The 18,264-nt window shown below is 33.3% G+C and overlaps 1 protein-coding gene across 3 annotated transcripts in view; it reads left to right on the top strand.

Annotated features, from left to right (window-relative positions):
• Positions 1-520: 520 nt before the first annotated feature.
• Positions 521-18,264, top strand: part of Dh44 (corticotropin-releasing diuretic hormone 44) — a 74,495-nt gene continuing 56,751 nt past the window's right edge. For all 3 annotated transcript variants that reach the window (XM_073079343.1, XM_073079344.1, XM_073079345.1), the window contains exon 1: positions 521-961. The gene's annotated coding sequence lies outside the window, so the exon portion shown is untranslated. The remainder of the gene's footprint in view (positions 962-18,264) is intronic.

Here is an 18,264-nt window from a genome sequence, read left to right as displayed (position 1 = left end):
GCTGCATAAGATAGTGAACCGGAAAATAATACCATACATTAAGGTTATTTTATTGCATTTCTTGTATAGGATATTGTTTAATGACGTCATAACGTTGTTTACTAGGTTTTCGATAGCTAACAGATTATTTGTTAATTCGTTAAATACTGTATTGAAAAATCGAAATTGTCAAAGAAAATGCCACCTTATCTAATTTTCATTGTACTTCAATTTCATTCCATGAAAATGAAAATGAACTTTGTGTTTTTGATCTCTACGTAATTTAATTTTTCTTGATGATTTGGACGCGCATCCTAAGTAAAATATTCAAATCAATATCACGAATATGAATTATTACTAAACAGATAGTTAATCTTACGTAGTCCGACTTAACTCTAATATTGCTCTGTGAATGTTTCATTGTCAAAATCAATCTACTGATTGTTAATCGAATAATTTAAAAAAATATTATAGGAAGAGTATGAAGGTAGATCGAAATTTATTTCATAAACGTCAGTCATTTGACAAGGCATTAAAATTTTCAGTATAATTAAGTTTTTATCGGGTCCCTAAAATAAAACTGTCCAGTTGGAGCATGTCATTTATGGTAATGTGGTGGATGATGAGCGGTGATGGGTGCGGAGGCGGTCATTGAGAGTGTGTCATGATTTCATGAATGATCGCGACGCATGCGCGCAGGCTCCACTTTCTACGAGATATAAGCACGATGCTCGAATCCGGCGGCACACAACTTTGGCGCGTCCAAACGTTCCTACAGAGGACATAGCCGTGGTCCGAAAAAAATCGCATCTATATAAAAGTCACTAAAAAAATTCCACTTATTCTAATATCTCTATTATCACCGAACAAGTGACTTGTGACCAGTTTCGCGCAGTGTTCCCATTGTTAAAACAATCGCGAACTTTTGTTTTCCGTTAACTAAGTAAAGTTTTCCGTCGAGCCAGAACTCGTGTCAGCGAAGGTGAGTGCTAATTTTATTCAAATTTGTTGCCAGTGAACAGTTTACCTCCGCTCATACAAATTAGGCAGTTAAACTAGGCGAGTTAAACTGCAATTTTAGTATAAATTATATTTGCATAATTTAAAATATATTTCCAGAGTATAACATCGTTTAACATTTGTTTTTGTATAGTGCATTATTTACTTTCTTCATAGTCACTTCGTGAATACAATCCTATTTTGCATGTTAAAAATATGGTTATTAACTTTAATGGATTTGTAGGGTGTATATTATTATATATATCGATAAATTACATGACCCTTTATACGCTTGTCGGTATTTAAGAAATCTTTATTATTTAAGTTATACGGTAAACCTGCTGTACGTAAAAGAATAATAAAATAAATTGAAAAACGTGCTATCATAGACATTACACGATAAAAAAGTAATGATTCACTTTGGTGCAATTTATCTATTAACCTTCAATTAAATTTGAATAAGAATAAAACATCATGTTTTCTTCCCCATAAAATGCATTGTAACGAAGTCAAGAACAATTATGTGATTTTGATACATTTATCAACCTAGAATAAAATCACAAATACGCAGATCCACCACTTCTACATCTACTTAAATCAAATCATATGAATCCTGAAGTGATATATATAACATTATAAATATAATAAAGGTTTAACCGTCTTTATATTAATTTTTTGTACTATGTTCTATAAAACTTGTAATGAAGCTAAAAACTTAAGTTTAAATAGTCCTTCTTAAATAGACTAACAAACTTTTTTTTTTATAATATAAGAGTAGCAGACGAGCATGCAGTCCACCTGATGGTAAGTGGCTACTGCCGCCCATGGACATCTGTAATCAACCCCAGATAGGATTAGATATTCCTACTTGAGGTCGGCCACAGATGCGCCGCTACCCCTGAGGACTAAGCTGGAACGCCTCGGAAAAGTCTGTCTCCCTTACCACACCCTTCAAACCGGAACACAGCAGCGCCTAACACTGCTGTTATTAGGTAGAAATAGGTGTGGCGGTGGTGCCGCCGGAGTCGAACCACAAAGGGTTCTACCACCTTTTGAACTGAACTGAACCCAATCTAATTCAAGTAAACGACCAAGACTATTAGATGCACTTACATGTCAAGTCTTTGATGGCTTTTAAATTTTTGGATTTATTCAATGCCGAATTTAGAGGCTAGACGCCAGTTCACCTCCCAAACTAAAAGCATGTTAAGCCCATCCGTTATCTCAAGGAGTTAGTAAAATTTCAGAAATAGGAGGATCTAACTTCCAAATTATAAAATGATGTAATTAAGTTTATACAAGACTTTTAAACAGGTATAATAATATCAGAAGTCGGAGGACATTTTATATTCTCCGCGTTTTGACTTTTCCGGTTACTGCATTTGCATATTCTACATTTTAGGAACACGTTTCTTCTAAGTGAACAAAGTCTACCTTCAGCTACATCAAGCTCTGTCCTCTTAAAGAACATTCTAGATTCTGAAAATTATTGAAAAACGACGTACCTTATTCCTCACTGAAACTCTGATATTACCTAACCGTGGTTGAATTTTGTAATTATGTAAATGTTTTTTCAGGTAGGTACATGAGGATATAAACACCTAGTTTACCAGAATTTTTGAATTTTACGTTACTGCAGACTTAGCGTGATCAAATGATATAATTATGATAAAAAACAGTTATACAAGCACAGCCAGACAAACATCATAGAATTTATATACCTAGTAATTTTAAACGTAATAAAATTTTATTCTATTATGGTTCTATCAATATTCATAAGAATTTGAGGATTATGGTAATCCACTTGAAATTCTTGACAAGGGATCTTAAGAAACTGTTTTTTAAATTCCTTATACAGTGTAGAAAAAAATTCGCTATCAGCGGGATTGCGATATAACTTTTTCCAAAAACTTCAGCAATAAATCTTTGAAGGCTTCACACTTTATGTGTTAAAGATGTGTTTCTTAAAAGGTTTTCTTCTCTAATCTTTTACTTTTGACTAAAGTATAGGTACTGTAAGGTTATGTAAAAGAAAAATTTACAAGTTCTATGGTGAATAAATTTTTTTTTTATATAATATAAGAGTAGCAGACGAGCATGCAATCCACCTGATGGTAAGTGGCTACTACCGCCCATGGACATCTGTAATCAACCCCAGATAGGATTAGATATTCCTACCTGAGGTCGGCCACAGAATCGCCGTTACTCCTGAGGACTAAGCTGGAACGTCTCGGATAAGTATGTCTCCCTTACCACACCCTTCAAACCGGAACACAGCAGCGCCTAACATTGCTGTTATTAGGTAGAAATAAGATATCTTACTTTTTTATTTAAATTTGCAAACGGGGATGCACTTGATGGTTAGATAACGGTCACGGCAGCTCACATAGGTATATTTGGAGTTCTATCTAAAGTCAGTCACAGTTGCATTGTCACTCTTGAGGACTAATGTCGTTTACGTCATATGTAAGTCACTCTAGACACCAAAAGACCAGAAATAGGCGTAGGGATCATAATACTCTGGTCGAACCGTAGTGGTTCTACCTCTAAATTATCTTCGATGGTATCTCTTTAAAACAGTACATTTTATGTAACGAAACGGGACGTACCTGGTGTTATTTTTTATTGTCGTCCATGAAGATCTGTTATCGCCTACAATTATTAACTTAGGGTAGAATCACAAATGTTTCGCAGCCCCATTGTATTAAATGGGATGATTATAGTACCCTCTTCAGAACCCTTATAAGAATTTAAACACTGATGATGACAAGAGAAGATTCCTGCCGACCGTAGAATTTAACTGAATAGTACAAAGTATTTTTTGGCACATAGTACCTAAACTCGTTTTGACTTTTCATTTATTTGGTCGGGGTCGAAGTAGAGTCGAGTAGAAAAATAATCTTAGGAACTTCGATTACTGTTGGCCACTGCTGAGCAAGGATGTCCTCTCAGAGTGAGAGGGTTTACGCAAGAGCCCACCATGCTCACCAATAGTTGACTCAGCTTAGAGATTTTTATTTTGAATTTCCAGGCGTATATTTTTCCTTACTATGTTTTCTTACACCGTGAAAGTTAATGATAATGTGTAATAACTTCGAAATACTAAAACTACGTTCCTGAGATTTGAACCTCGTTCCGTCATTTTAAAAATAAAGTAATACGATAAAAGACACGGGCCCATATGTGTATAGTTATACAACTGGCAATTAATGATTGACGGGGATCAGCGTTTTTTGACAACTTTCATCGTTAACTTTGTTATACGATTATTATTGAAAACGTTTCGTAACTGACAGTTGACGTGACGCGATATAGAATTTGATAAAGTATTCAAGAATTCAATTTGTACGTATTTACCGAACATCGCAAGATTTAATGACTTTCACACCAAACTTCAACTTTACTTAGGTATTTTAAGATAATTAAGTACCAGTTATTTCCATTTACATTTACTGAGTCACCGTGACGATATTTTCAAGTTTAAGCGGAACTACCCAAATTTCGTGTACCTATTTATTTTTTGGTTAACAACCAACTGGATTTAATAATGTACATCGTACAGTTTAAAAATAATTTGTTTATTAAAAAGAGAAATATTGATTATTGATTATATCGATAACAATGTTATATTTTAAACCCGGCACTAAATTTGACACTGGCACAAAAGAAAACATAGTGCAAAAACTAAAAAAAACAAACGAAGTCGGATGTTATCTTTTTGGGAATAAGCCTTCGATCACTAATTAGTGATCAAAGGAATAAGTACATAAGTGTTTCATTATAAAATAGCAAATCATCAATTTCGATCGATCGATTTTTAAAAATAGTACGAGTAAATTTTACGCCCAAATTTATCAAAATTAAAAACATTTAATTTTAATTTATTTGTTTATTAAACGAGATTTTATCTGTTTTTTGTTAAGATACGTCGGGGAAATAAAAAAAATACTTGCAAGCGTACGTACAGGTACCTACGAAGCTACGTAGAGGGCAAAGGTTAGAACGCAAGCGATAAATGTAGTTGACAGGTTTTATCAAGGAACACAGGTTGTCCTAAATGATACAAGGTTAATTGGGTTTTTATATAGAATTTCAGAACGTATTTAGGGAGATTGAAGTTACCCAGTTATTGAATATCTTAATAACGTGAACACTGTGATACTTTAACCGCATTTAAAGTCAATTATAAAGAGATAGTATTAAAATAAATTCATTATACAGTAAAATCTTACATTTCTAAGAAAAATAGTAACGTTCGTTACTGTTATCTTGAACCAAAAGTTAAATAAAACGATTAAACGTTTTTCTTACATTTGTTATCTTTGCATCATAATATCCATTACAAGGTTACAAATATGTAATTGTATAATTATAACTACTCATGCAAATGACTGTCCTGAAGCCGAAGTATAATTACATATTACTTAAAAATTAATAAAACTTAGTTATCATTACGTAAAAAAATATATATATCTAAAGTAACTAAACGTATGGAAAGCAGACAAAATGCAGATTAATTACTCAACTTTAAGTTATCCGAAAACAACGATTGTAATTTAATACTTATTTTATAGCAAAAAGTATTTTCTGATACATAAAACATTAGTTTACCTCTAATGTAGATAATTTAGCAGGCAAAGTGAAAATTTAAACCATAAATTTGATTTACGTACCTACGTTCCGAACCTAATGTACTATTCATATGAGAACTACTAGTGTTAGTGCATGCAGTACCTACCTCTCAAGAAATACGACTATATTATATACCTACTCGTCTCCTGAGAGCTCTTGATATCATCTCATCACTTTGTATTACTAATATGGTTACCTACTATATGAAATTTCTGGATATTCGTATGTCCTTTTGTAAAATACTTTTACACAGTTGATTTCTTATAGATGCTTGAAATAAGTATATTTTGTGGTTATTGAAAAATGATTTTAATTGTATTACATCGATTTGTGCTAAATACCTATTATATAATCTAGGAATGGAATTTTGTAACTGTTATTCATAAATTGGAAAATATACAAATACCAAAAACTAGTTCAACACTTACCTACCTACCTATGTAGGTTTCCATTGTTTTCCTGCCATTGCCCTTTATATTAGTAAGTTATGTATTCAAGTGATATAATTGAAATAGGTCTAGACCAGTAAGTAATTATAACATGGTTTCGGCGTTTAACTATTTCAAACAGCTTCATAGACCGGGGTCTCTTTAACGGATTCGACTTGACTTGACATTTCTCAATTGATTTAATGTACTCTAAGCAACACCAAATAGAACAAGCCCTTGTTTTATAAAGAACGACTATTTCATAAAATAATAATAATTATTTTGAAGAATTATTAATTTTTCATAAATCCAGGGGAAAATACGGGCGAAGTCGCTAGCGGAAGTTCTTCATATGTTATACATCACTATATGAAATCATAATAGTGAAGCATAGTGCGTTTTAAATGTCACATCGTACACAATGAGCTTACATCGTAAATTCCAACAATAACAAGAATGGAGGCGGTCTAAACTTTATAAGGCAAGAATTCCACTGAATAAACGAACCGGAATAGGACCCCTGTCTCACAATGGGCACTTCTGACAAGCCTTGAATAATTAGTATGTGTGTTGGGATTCGTATTAAACATATCATATAATAATATAAATATACTTGGAGCAATTTGCGCGAATAAGTAAAATTTAAGCATAAATTGTATTTGACAATAGCTAAAGTTGTAAATAGTTAAAAATAATTATTATCATTCAGATACATTCACCTCAGAGTCTAAACTTTAAATAAATAAATAGAAAATATTAAGAAAAAAGAATCACAGTGTTATTTGATTTGGAAGATTAAAAGGTTGTAATATTGCACCAGCGGAAACTTTATGCAATTCGTAAAAACTGCACAGCAGCAAAATCTTGTTTCTTTTAAAATTAATCATGAAAAACTTGAAAGTTCAAATCACACTCAAGTGTGCTGTCTGAGCTTCATCATGTTCGCGCCCACAACTGCATATTTTTTTCTCCGGATTAGCGCAATGTCCGCCGGCTACTACCAACCGCTCAATATTTCTTTTCCTCTTTAAGCCGCTGAGATTTTTGTTCAGCTGAAGTTTCGTAACATTAATAGCCTTTTAATATCTTATACAGAACGACAAAATAGCACTTCGCTAATGAAAGGATGGTGAGACCACGAAACAAACGTTTTAATAAGGTACTTTAAATGTCGAAATTTTAACTTAATTTTAGGCTCACGTCCAACTTCTAGTGCTAAAACATTTTATGATTGGTAATACTAGATAAAACCGGTAAACTAGGAATTAATTTATCTTATTATAACTACACATCACGTCTATTTTTATGAAATAATTCCGAAGATTAACTTTTGCGAGAGAGAATTTCATATTAACCCTCGGCATACCTATCTGTCATTTCATTTATTTAGGATTCCCGTCGTACCTACTCGTATAGGAAATTGGTTACTATGTGCGATAGGGACCACTTAAATTCAGGTCAGGTGGGCTGCATGAATTTTATTTAGCTTCAAAAAATATTTGTTATTTCTAGTAGCCAAAAACATACAAAGCAAATATTTTGGTCTATGATACAATTCAATTAGTTAGAATTCTGTTGGGAACACTGGTCTTTGATTGTGGATTGCCAAAAAGCATATCATTTTAGGTATTTTTCAGTAGTTCCAGTAGTGTGTATATTTTTCAAGATTTTTTTTTATAATATATTTTTTATAAGGAGTAGGAGACGAGCATGCAGAACACCTGTTGGTATGTGGCTACTGCTGCCCATAGACATCTGTAATCAACCCCAGATAAGATAAGATTAGATTCTTACCTGAGGTCGGCCACAGATGTGCCACTACCCCTGAGGACTAAGTTGGACCGCCTCGGAAAAGTATGTCTCCCTTATCAACAATCCTTTACACAATAACTCCTTCACACAATAACACTATTGCTATAAGACATAAATAGGCGAGGCAGTGGCGCCGCCGGAGTCGAACCACAGAGTGTTTTACCACCTTCAAAAGTGTTTTCCGAACAAAATTTAAGACTATCAAAAGTTCGGTATGAGCTTAGACACTTAGATAATGGCAAGTAGTTATGTCATCGAGTCGTACATATGAAATTTTATTGGTAAATTAATAAATATATCTAAGTTAGAATTGTTGAAGATTTATTAAGTGTTCTGTAGGTGCGATGTATTTGAGTTTCATGAGTTAATCACTCAGCAACAACATAAGTTATGTGAACCGAATGTGAGGTCGTAATTGTGTTTGTAAAGTACAAACTCAAGTTTTGGAGACACCCATTTACTAGAGACCTATGAATGTAGATCCTCTTTGTGGAACTTAGGTTTAGAGATGATAATATAATACTGGAATTGCATATATTATGATATCACGCAAAACATGAACAGTCTAAGTGTCTAACAAACAAAAATAAATTGTAGTTTTTTTTTATATTTAACCTAACGATAAGGCAGACGGGCTGATGGAAAGCAGTCACCGTTGCCTATGGACATTCACAACACCAGAGGAGTCACCAATGCATCGCCGGCTTTGAAGGAGAGTTCTTCTTACACCCTTCTTGAAGAGCCCTATTTCATAGTCCTAAGGGAATACCTCAGGAGAAAGTTCATTCCACATTTTGCACGTACGCGGCAAAAATGACCGTGCAAACCGAACCGTGGAGGACCGCCACGGGTCAAGTTGATGTGGATGGAACCTCATCCTTCGGCGAGTGGTGCGATGAAGGAAGGGTGATGTAGGTATGTTTGTTTGGTAGTTTTGAAATAATTGTAGGTATCTAATCCTATTTGTCAAAAAATAAAAACATTGTTGTCTGTCTGTTCTATAGACCAATACAGTAAATTATTGATAATCTATAATTTAGTTTTTATAGTTTGATGAAGCAGGTTAATGCTGTCATTTCCTGTTATTACGACAGGAAATAGACACAGAAAGGCTTATTGATATAATGCTTTCCATATTTTTTTTAAATAATTTTACTTTTAGAGTCAGTACCTAAAAGAAGATTTTTTTTTATGCTATACCATTCACTGGTTTCCGGTAGAACTCCTATAATCTTTTGAGTCAGTAGATTTTTACTAATGCAGGTGAAAACTGCATGCCGTTTTACTTCTTTTACCTACGCCATACCAAATAATATGCACAGAGCAAAATCAATAGACGCTGTATATGAATAGCGTCTCGTATATTCATTTATGACAAATAGGTGCCGTGTCAGCGTATAAATAACTGGGGTTTATCGTGGACAACGGAAAAATCGGTGGGGAGTTCAAGTGGTGTCCAATAAATCTCGTTAGGATCCGCCGATACACCTGTCACGGGGGATCAAGTGAATATATTACGAGGATGTGGTGTTGAGTGTGATGTATAAGTACATTTGTACCTAGTTGTGAATCTCTTTATTTGTACAATATTCGATATAACATTTTAGTTTTCATACGTATACGTTTTTTCTTAACTGCATTCATTAACTATTACAAAAACCATTAACTAGTCTTTACATATATATTATTTTAAACTGAATGAGTTAGGTTTTTCCACAGGGATAGAAAGAAGAAATCAGACTTCGTCATGGTTGAGTTGTTGTTACTTTGAATATTCATATTAAAACGCTTTCTACACTCACAGCCCCACACTAGGATTCCCTGTATCGTGGGTGCTATGGATACACACAGAGACAAATACACAAACACCCAGACCCAGAAACAGAAATCTAAATTCATCATTTAGAAATCTGTCTGGCCGGGGATCGAACCCGGGACCCTCTGCGCGTCAGACCGGCATGGTGACCGCTCCGCCACGCGGGTCGTCAAATCAAGTATAAAAAAAATCGTCATATTAAGTATATCTAGTATCACTTTATATATAAAGGCTTATTCCACACATTTAATCAGGGATCAATTACGTCATTTTATATAAGTTCTGATTAAATCCAGGCTATAAAGAGCGTATGCATGGAGGCAGCTGTCGTCTCCCGATATAGCACATAAATCTGTCATCGTACCATATTGCCAGTATCAACAAGAAGAATAAAATGCACAATAAAATTCTATAGGATTTATACCAATACAGAATTGTTACAATGTTATATAGAAGACATTTTAAAGTTTTAGACTTACTCGGCACCTGCTGAATAAAATTATATTATCGGACAAACCTCCATGGTTTTAAGAAAGTCAATGGTTTTAAGGAGTAAATGAATGTTCTTGTGGCCAAAATCCTTTTTCCTTAATATGCAAGAAGCTTGCAATAGTCTATAGGCTAGGCTTGTAATATAATTATCTTTCTCATGACTATTACAAAATATGTCTTCTTCCTTCACCTTCATTTACACAGAGGCTAAGCCAATACTATGGATGCTATGGATATATAATGGATAGATAGTAAATAAATTTTAGCATTGAGTAAATAAGTTGTTTTAGGATTGTATAATACAGAAAGAATATTGTTTTCTGTAAGTTGATCTAAAGCAAAAAGCTATAAAAGTGATAAAAATATTGATGTTATCAAGAGCGCGTTCAGAATACCTATAAATTTGATATTGTAACTTAGTATTTTTGACGTGACAACGTCTTATAATTCGATGAAGCCGGCTGCACGCACCAAAAAACATGACTCATGCGGCGTTACCTCGCTCTGAGGCGTTCCATTTAATGTTTGAAGTGCAAGCGAGAGCGCGGAACGAGCGACAAAGGCACATCTGTCTCTCTCCTACTTGAGTCAGCGACGCGTCCGCGTGGACAGCTGCTATACAATAATACATTTACATCATAGATACACTACTAATAAAGACGTAGATAGTTACTAATAAAACAATCGGCGCTTGTTGGTGGTACTCATCGCGAAAATTCATACTACTTTACAAATATTATATTTAAACAACACACTAACAAATAGTCAAGAGGAGCAAGTAGGACAGCATGTCTAACTGAATTCGCAAAAAAGGGATAAACAATATAACTTTATACGTGACAGTCATGATGACTATTCGTCAAAGATAAGTTTGAGTCAGATGAGTCTATATGAATTAATTTTAGAGTTACCTATAATGTGCTTGGTATAGAGATAATAAATTCCTATATGAATTAATTTAATATGGTATTAATATTAAGAGAAAAATATGTAATTCAGTGCGTGTCTCTGTGTGAATGTTGTATGGAATGGAGACGAGAGGTATTCAAGAGTGTTTTATGATTACCTACTAGTATGAATTTTTGAATGCAGGTAAATAAAAAATATATTCTTTTTTCGTAAGATTTAATTATCATCGTCTATGAAATGTTCAGAGCAAATCCGACTCCAATAATTTCGACGCCAATGGTCTTCCCTTGTTTGCTTGCGAACAATGGCAAACTACTTTAGTCGCCCTATTTCATTTAGTGGGAACCTAAAACATACTCAAAAATACTACTACTCACTACACAGAAACAGTATTAAACAAAATATCGACTTAAATATCAAATTAATAAATATAAAAATAATTTGTGTAGTTTCTTATGGTTCAGATACCAATAATGTACCTTCTGGACCATCTGTTAATTTAATATCTATATACATGGACACCCATAATTCATAACACTTCTTTTTACACTTAGTAATTTGCCCATCTTTTCATTCGCTCTATTATCTGTGACATATGTGACATTGACTCACATTAAATTTAATTTGAATTATTGAAAAATCGATAATAACTTATTGAAATTGAAATACTTACGAATAATAAGTGATTCCACCACCTTTGGTAATTTTTCCGCTGTAGTTCGTGCAAAATTACATTAAACAAGACCGCATTTTTAATTGTTTTTCAACACAGACACTTTGACATAGAAACAACCATTCTGAGAGGCGCGCGGCCCGTGAATAAGTTGTCATAGGCCAATTAACCCGAAAATCATGTGCCAAATTTCGAACGTGTATGACATATCTACGTCTTTATTAATAGTATATCTATGATTTACATGTTTTCGTTAAGTATGAAGTGCAGCAAAAATTGAATGTGGTGTCCATTGTTTATAGCAACGATAATTGAAAATAATAATTTTCTTATGACGTTGTCACGTTCAACTATCGTCAGTAAACCGACTTTACAGACAACCGATGTTTTTTTTATTTAACATTTTTATACTTGGTAATGGTTGGGTATCCATATCAATCTATAACTAGTGTCGTTTATAAACCAATAACAAATATCATTTATAGGTATTTATTTAAACAGTTAAAATATAAATCTAGATAGAGGTAGACATTTTTATATAGACAGTTTATATGTTAAATGTGGTTTTCTAAGTATTTTCTAGCTTGTATACGTTAATTTTGTATCTATATTTAGCGAAAGCCCGAGCCAGCGTCCGGCAAGATGCCCGCAGGTCGACGGGGCTGATAAAATTAAGGGAACGAAGTTGCGGGCTGCCCTGCGATTACCTCGGAAATAGTAATTTCCATCAACTCAATTATTATTTTATGAAAGCTCCGAAAACAATGAAATGTCTGATATAACAACAATTGGTCAAGTGCGAATCCATCTCTGGCCAGGGAGGGTTCCGTACGACGACATTTTCAGTTGTTTTTTATTTTTAGTATTTCTTATCATAGCGGCCATTAAAATTGTGGATGGTGAAAATTTTAACTGTATACCTATTACGAGTCAATGATTATAGCGAAAACCTATTAAAAATAGCGGTTTCTTGTATACTTTTTTTATTTTCAAGCTTTTTAATTTATTGTATTTGTTATAGTAGCCACCTTTATACATACTGTGTAAAATATTCAAGGGTCTATCTATTACGATTCAAGAGATATGGTTCTGTAACAAACGGATTGACGGATAAAGAAATAGACAGCGGAGGCTTTGTAATAGGGTTCCGTTTTTACCGTTTGTTACGGAACCCTAACAAAAGGAGAAATAAACGATAACGTATCGACGAATCTTAAATACGATTACCCACTACGTACTTTTTCTGTATCAGATGATATGTGATACGAGTAGAATAACATTGTTGTCCATTAGTTTCGATTGATGCTTCAGTTTTCGTTATTTGATACGTAATTTATATATTACTAGCCGCTCGCGGTTTTAGCTGCGTTAAACAAAATAACATGTCATACCTATATGTACCCGAAATTACACCTTCACCTATAGGAACTGACGTTCACATGTGCTTTGTTATAACAACATGTTCAAGTGTTTTATTATCGCACCGGCATGTCATTATTATTGTGGTAACTTTTGAACTATCCGTAATCCTATGTTACATGTACGAGTATGTATGTAACATTTAGGAACCCCTGACGACATGTGTGCATTTGTGCAAATCGGTTACGTAATTAAGGCGTGAAAGTAACTAAACAAGTTAGTTTCCTCATTGAGTAATTTAGGAAAACGTCCAGTTAACAACTACACTTTATTAAGATAATAACTGAGTTTAGTTTGACGTCATCACGCCACAAATCGTTATCAAATTTATACCGTTTTAGGCATTCCCCATTTTTGAAAATTACCGTTTTATAATTGACTTTATATAATTAAACGTTGATTGCGAACTTAAATGCCTTTTACTGCCTCCGTCCCCTAGGCGTGGAATAATAAAAAACCCGTTCTTAGTGCGTGTCTTCATATAATAAACCTATTGGCAAAATTGGATTGTTTTGGCTTTCATAGTTTAGCGCCTAAACCTTAGGCATTGCGATGATTAGCCAATACGTGAGTGAGCATCTTTCGATTTCATATATATACAGAATTACATGAATCTCTAGTATGATCTCCTTATATGATTTTCTCGTTTTTTACAGTTATATTATTTTTTTTTGTACTTTTAGTACCTTTCTGGTTAATTTCTCTCTTTGATGCTCATTTCGAGACGCAGCTTTCAAGTGATCTACCTCCACAAATGTTTCCGGAACCCAGAATCTTAGGATATATTTCAACTTCTATTCTGACTGTGTGTTTGTTTATCGTATTGGTTTGTGTATCATAATGTTAGGCTATAAGTGTGTAAAGAGTTTTAATTTTATTGTGGTGATATTCAAGGGTGTGTCTAGTTTAGTATTTAGCATTTAGGCACTGTGGTAGACTAAGCCACTTTGAGACTAAAATCACTATGAGAGGAGAACCGAGCTTAGGAATTGGATAGTAATGAGTTCACAACGTATTTACCATAATATATCATGAATTTATGTTTTTACTCTGTCTACTCTACTAATAGTAGGTCCAACTCTAGGACTCAAATCTTGCCTGCGTACGCGTTAAGGGATTACTGCAGCACATTAACATTTATAAGCAATCCCAGATAAGATTCCTGACCTACCTGTCGGATACAGATGCGTTGCTATCCCTGAGGGATAAGATAGAGTGCCGCACAAGTTATAAGTCAGCCTCAGTACGTCCTTTAGGTTAAATATTAAGTGGATATTAACCTAATGACAGTAAAGATACATTAAAGATAAAGTTTAATGGTGTAAATATTTATAATAAATTACTCTTTTCTTTTTCTGCTCTTAAAAAAAAAACGCTAATTGTCGGTATCTTAGTCAGGGGGTCCAATTACAAATTAGACATCACTTGTCTTACCGGAGAAGGAAAAAAGTGCGAGAAAATCGACACGCGTGCAAGCATAGACTTAGATTGTTTCGCTACGCTACGTGCAAGTATTACAAAAAGTTTTCATCGAAATTTCAATAATATATAAAAATATGACAAAAGATAAAAAGGGTTAGCTTTTCATTCCTAGCCTTCATAGTCAAACTATCTCCATATAAAATTTCATCACAATCGGCCCAGTGGTTTGGCGGTGAATACGTAACAGGCAGACAGATAGACTTGCTTTCTCATTTCAAATATTAGTACAGATTTTTACTCGAAAGTCGAAGTTCTAAATTCATTTTTACTTTCAGCGATACTGCTTTCGTTAAAACATTTTTCAAGTCTCGGATTAAATGTAACTTAACTTTTATCCTGTTAAATTGTAAAGTTTAGACTAAAAATGTAAGTTTGAAGGCTGAGTTTTCTGAAGGAAAGGTCGGAATAAATTGTGGACATTAATTTTTACTTATCTTCTAGATCATCGCCTAATTTGCCCGTATGCGATCAGAAGAAATAGACGTGTCGAGAATTACTTATTTTCTTTGTGGCAATTAGTTATCAATGATTGGTGTAAATCACAAATTAGGCCGCTGATACACTAGGCACACTTATCGTACGTAGCTAAAAATATTATTATTTAATAACTATTTACTGATTAATATTTGTTATAAACCCCAGCAGTGATGCTTCATCAGGAAATAGGTTGGCGCTTGCGCCTTTATATTCTGGTGTAAACAGAGTTTAAATATTGCGTCTTTCACACTTAATTGTAGTAGGTAGGAGTTACTCCTTTTCGTTTGTGTAATAAATATTTTGTAACCGATTATAAGTATGTGCAACGTATATTTATAAATGTTATGAAGAAATTATCTTGCGATATTACGGAGCTTTGACGTAAAATGTATGAATTCGTGCGAAAGACAATACATACATGTACATGAAAATGTTTGCCTCTTGCTTATTGATTGACATTTTCCTAAACTCCATTGCTAACCTAGACATGTACGTACAGTTTATTTAGAAGTCCCGTGGCGGCACTATATAACTTCGATCAACTTTTAAAGGGAAACAAAAAGTTCAGAGTTGTCTATTGCCGCTAGTTGGCCAATTGTTTGCGTAGTGTTCGCACAGCTTTATTTGTAGCGTCATAGGTTAGTGAAGTGTATGCCGCGGGCGCGCCTGCCTTGATTTATAGCTGTTTGCTCGGCTGTAATAAATCAGTTTTATTGATTCGTTCTAGCATTCACTACATTCTATAAATGAAGGAACAAAGAATTGTTCAGTTTAAAGACTAATTATTATGTACTTATCTATGGATCTAAAGTAATACGTTCGCATCAAAAAACGGAATCATAAAAAATTATGTGCGGTTCGTAGAGGTTTTAGGAGAGCTTAAATGCCGCTTATTAAGAATTCCTTATTCATAAAGGTTTCCTAGCACTTAAATTTTGTGCCGCGACTGTTTTTAAACGGAATACTAAGTTAATGACGGTTTGTGGTCCTAATAATAAAATCTTAAAAAATTCTGCCATTTGACATTACCTTCTTACTTTTAAAATTTGATTTCGTTGGGATCTGCCAGGTTTACATAGACAAAGTAACCAAATAAACTTCTAATGGGTACAAATTTGATTTGAATAGCTATATAGAAGTTATATAACTACCTTCATTTTTATCTCGTAAGTTTTTTATTATATTGTTAAATAAAATCTGATTCTTGAATAAATTTACATTTTAAGCTATTGCATAGCTTTTATCGCGGGCTTTGAGCGTGGCGACCGAATCGAGAAATTCCGTAACGAAAATTAATAACACCTTTGTTGGATATCAAGTCTCCAGGCAACCGAGTTGTTGACTGTCAATAGAAAAATATGGATATAATTGAATAAAGTATATTATTTTACATTCCTTATTATTAAGCTATTGCATAGCTTTTATCGCGGGCTTTGAGCGCGGCGACCGAATCGAGAAATTCCGTAACGAAAATAAATAACACCTTTGTTGGATATCAAGTCTCCAGGCAACCGAGTTGTTGACTGTCAATAGAAAAATATGGATATAATTGAATAAAGTATATTATTTTACATTCCTTATTATTTTATTTCATAACCTTAATTCGTCAACTTGAACACAGATGGCAGTAATACACATTTTTTTATAAACCGTGCGGAAATCTTAAAATTGCGTGAAGTATATTTTATATTCCCATTATAAAATTCAAAATTATATTACCACATTATCCAAATAATATGTTTTATCAACATAAGCTATGTTGAATTCTGGATTAATAAAATAACGTAAAAGAGTGTTTGTAATTTTTAAACGTAAAATTACAACTGACAGACTTGACAGTACAAAATCAAAACGCCATTATGATTTATGGTACAAATAATTTGTGTACAAAGTGTTTTAAATATGAACAACCAGCAATATAAATGGATCAATGCGATGTGCCTGTAACATTCGGCCAAATGTTACACATCGCATTGATCCATTTATATTGCTGTTTGTTAATACTTTACGTCTCTTATTAAATACTTTTCTATTTTATATTTTAGAATGTTCAGTCTTGCTTGGAGTCAATGCTTGGAGTTATGAAATGTCAGCTGATATTTGCAATGTCTTATATAATGGAGATATGATAAAATAGTGGATAAAGATGTATTAATGTAAATGTTGATGATTATGGAAGAATATATTGTATTTCTGGAATTCCTTCTGAGCGTTTTCATAGCATAAAAAATGCTATACAATAGCTTTACCGCGGCAGTCTTCGAGTGCCACACGTATTTTTTTTATTCCTGTTCAAGATACAACTCTAACGTCAAGTTAAGCTTTTTTTAAGCTAACTCATAAAATCTTACCAGCCAGTGATTTGATAAATTATAGGTTATTAATATAAAAGTAAAACATCATGAAAATAATGTGTTATTTTCATGATGTTTTACTTTTATATAATATTATTTTAATTCACTAATATGTGATTAGTGAATTAAAATAATATTATAATAAAATATATTGAATAGTTTTGTAACAGAATAAATAATTATTCCCCAAATTTTATATTTCTTTTTTTGACCTCGCATGAGGTTAAGGACCTGTAACCACAGATGTCACGATAAATAAATATTTTCATGCATTTGATGTCTTTAATAATTTCACATATCTCTTAGCAGAAAAATATCACAGCACTAGATTGTAAAAGGCAGAATGAATCGACACCCTTTGTGCCTAGTCACTTGTTTGCGACCCAAAGACATGTTTCAAGTTTTAAATGGCGCGGAATAATGATATTACACGTTGTGGGTTGCGATTAAAGGTCATAGATTAGTAAAGATACTTCGCCGCCTTGAAATTGAATGAAGCCAAAAACGGCTTATTAGTAAGTTATTTTTTTGAATTCTTGACAAATAAAAACATTTTTAGAGAAAATTTACGAATAAATAACTAAAACTCCGTAATTTACATATTAAATAAATAATTATTTCAAATATTTTACGGACATTTAAGTACGGAGACGTGGCAAAACTTTTTTTATGCAACTATTTCAATTCTCAAAACTGGGTACATTTTCTTTTTAGGAGTGAGGAATCTTTACTAATCTATGTTAAAGGTAATAACATTGCAGGGTCTAAACGGAATATAGTTCGTGATATTGG

This window comes from Epargyreus clarus, unplaced genomic scaffold, assembly GCF_041222505.1.
Source record: "Epargyreus clarus isolate Ecla_fem2 unplaced genomic scaffold, WU_Ecla_fem_2.2 ptg000014l, whole genome shotgun sequence".
Classification (NCBI taxonomy): domain Eukaryota; kingdom Metazoa; phylum Arthropoda; class Insecta; order Lepidoptera; family Hesperiidae; genus Epargyreus; species Epargyreus clarus.
The sequence above is the reverse complement of the archived record's forward strand: the minus strand, read 5'-3'. Positions and strand labels throughout refer to the sequence as shown.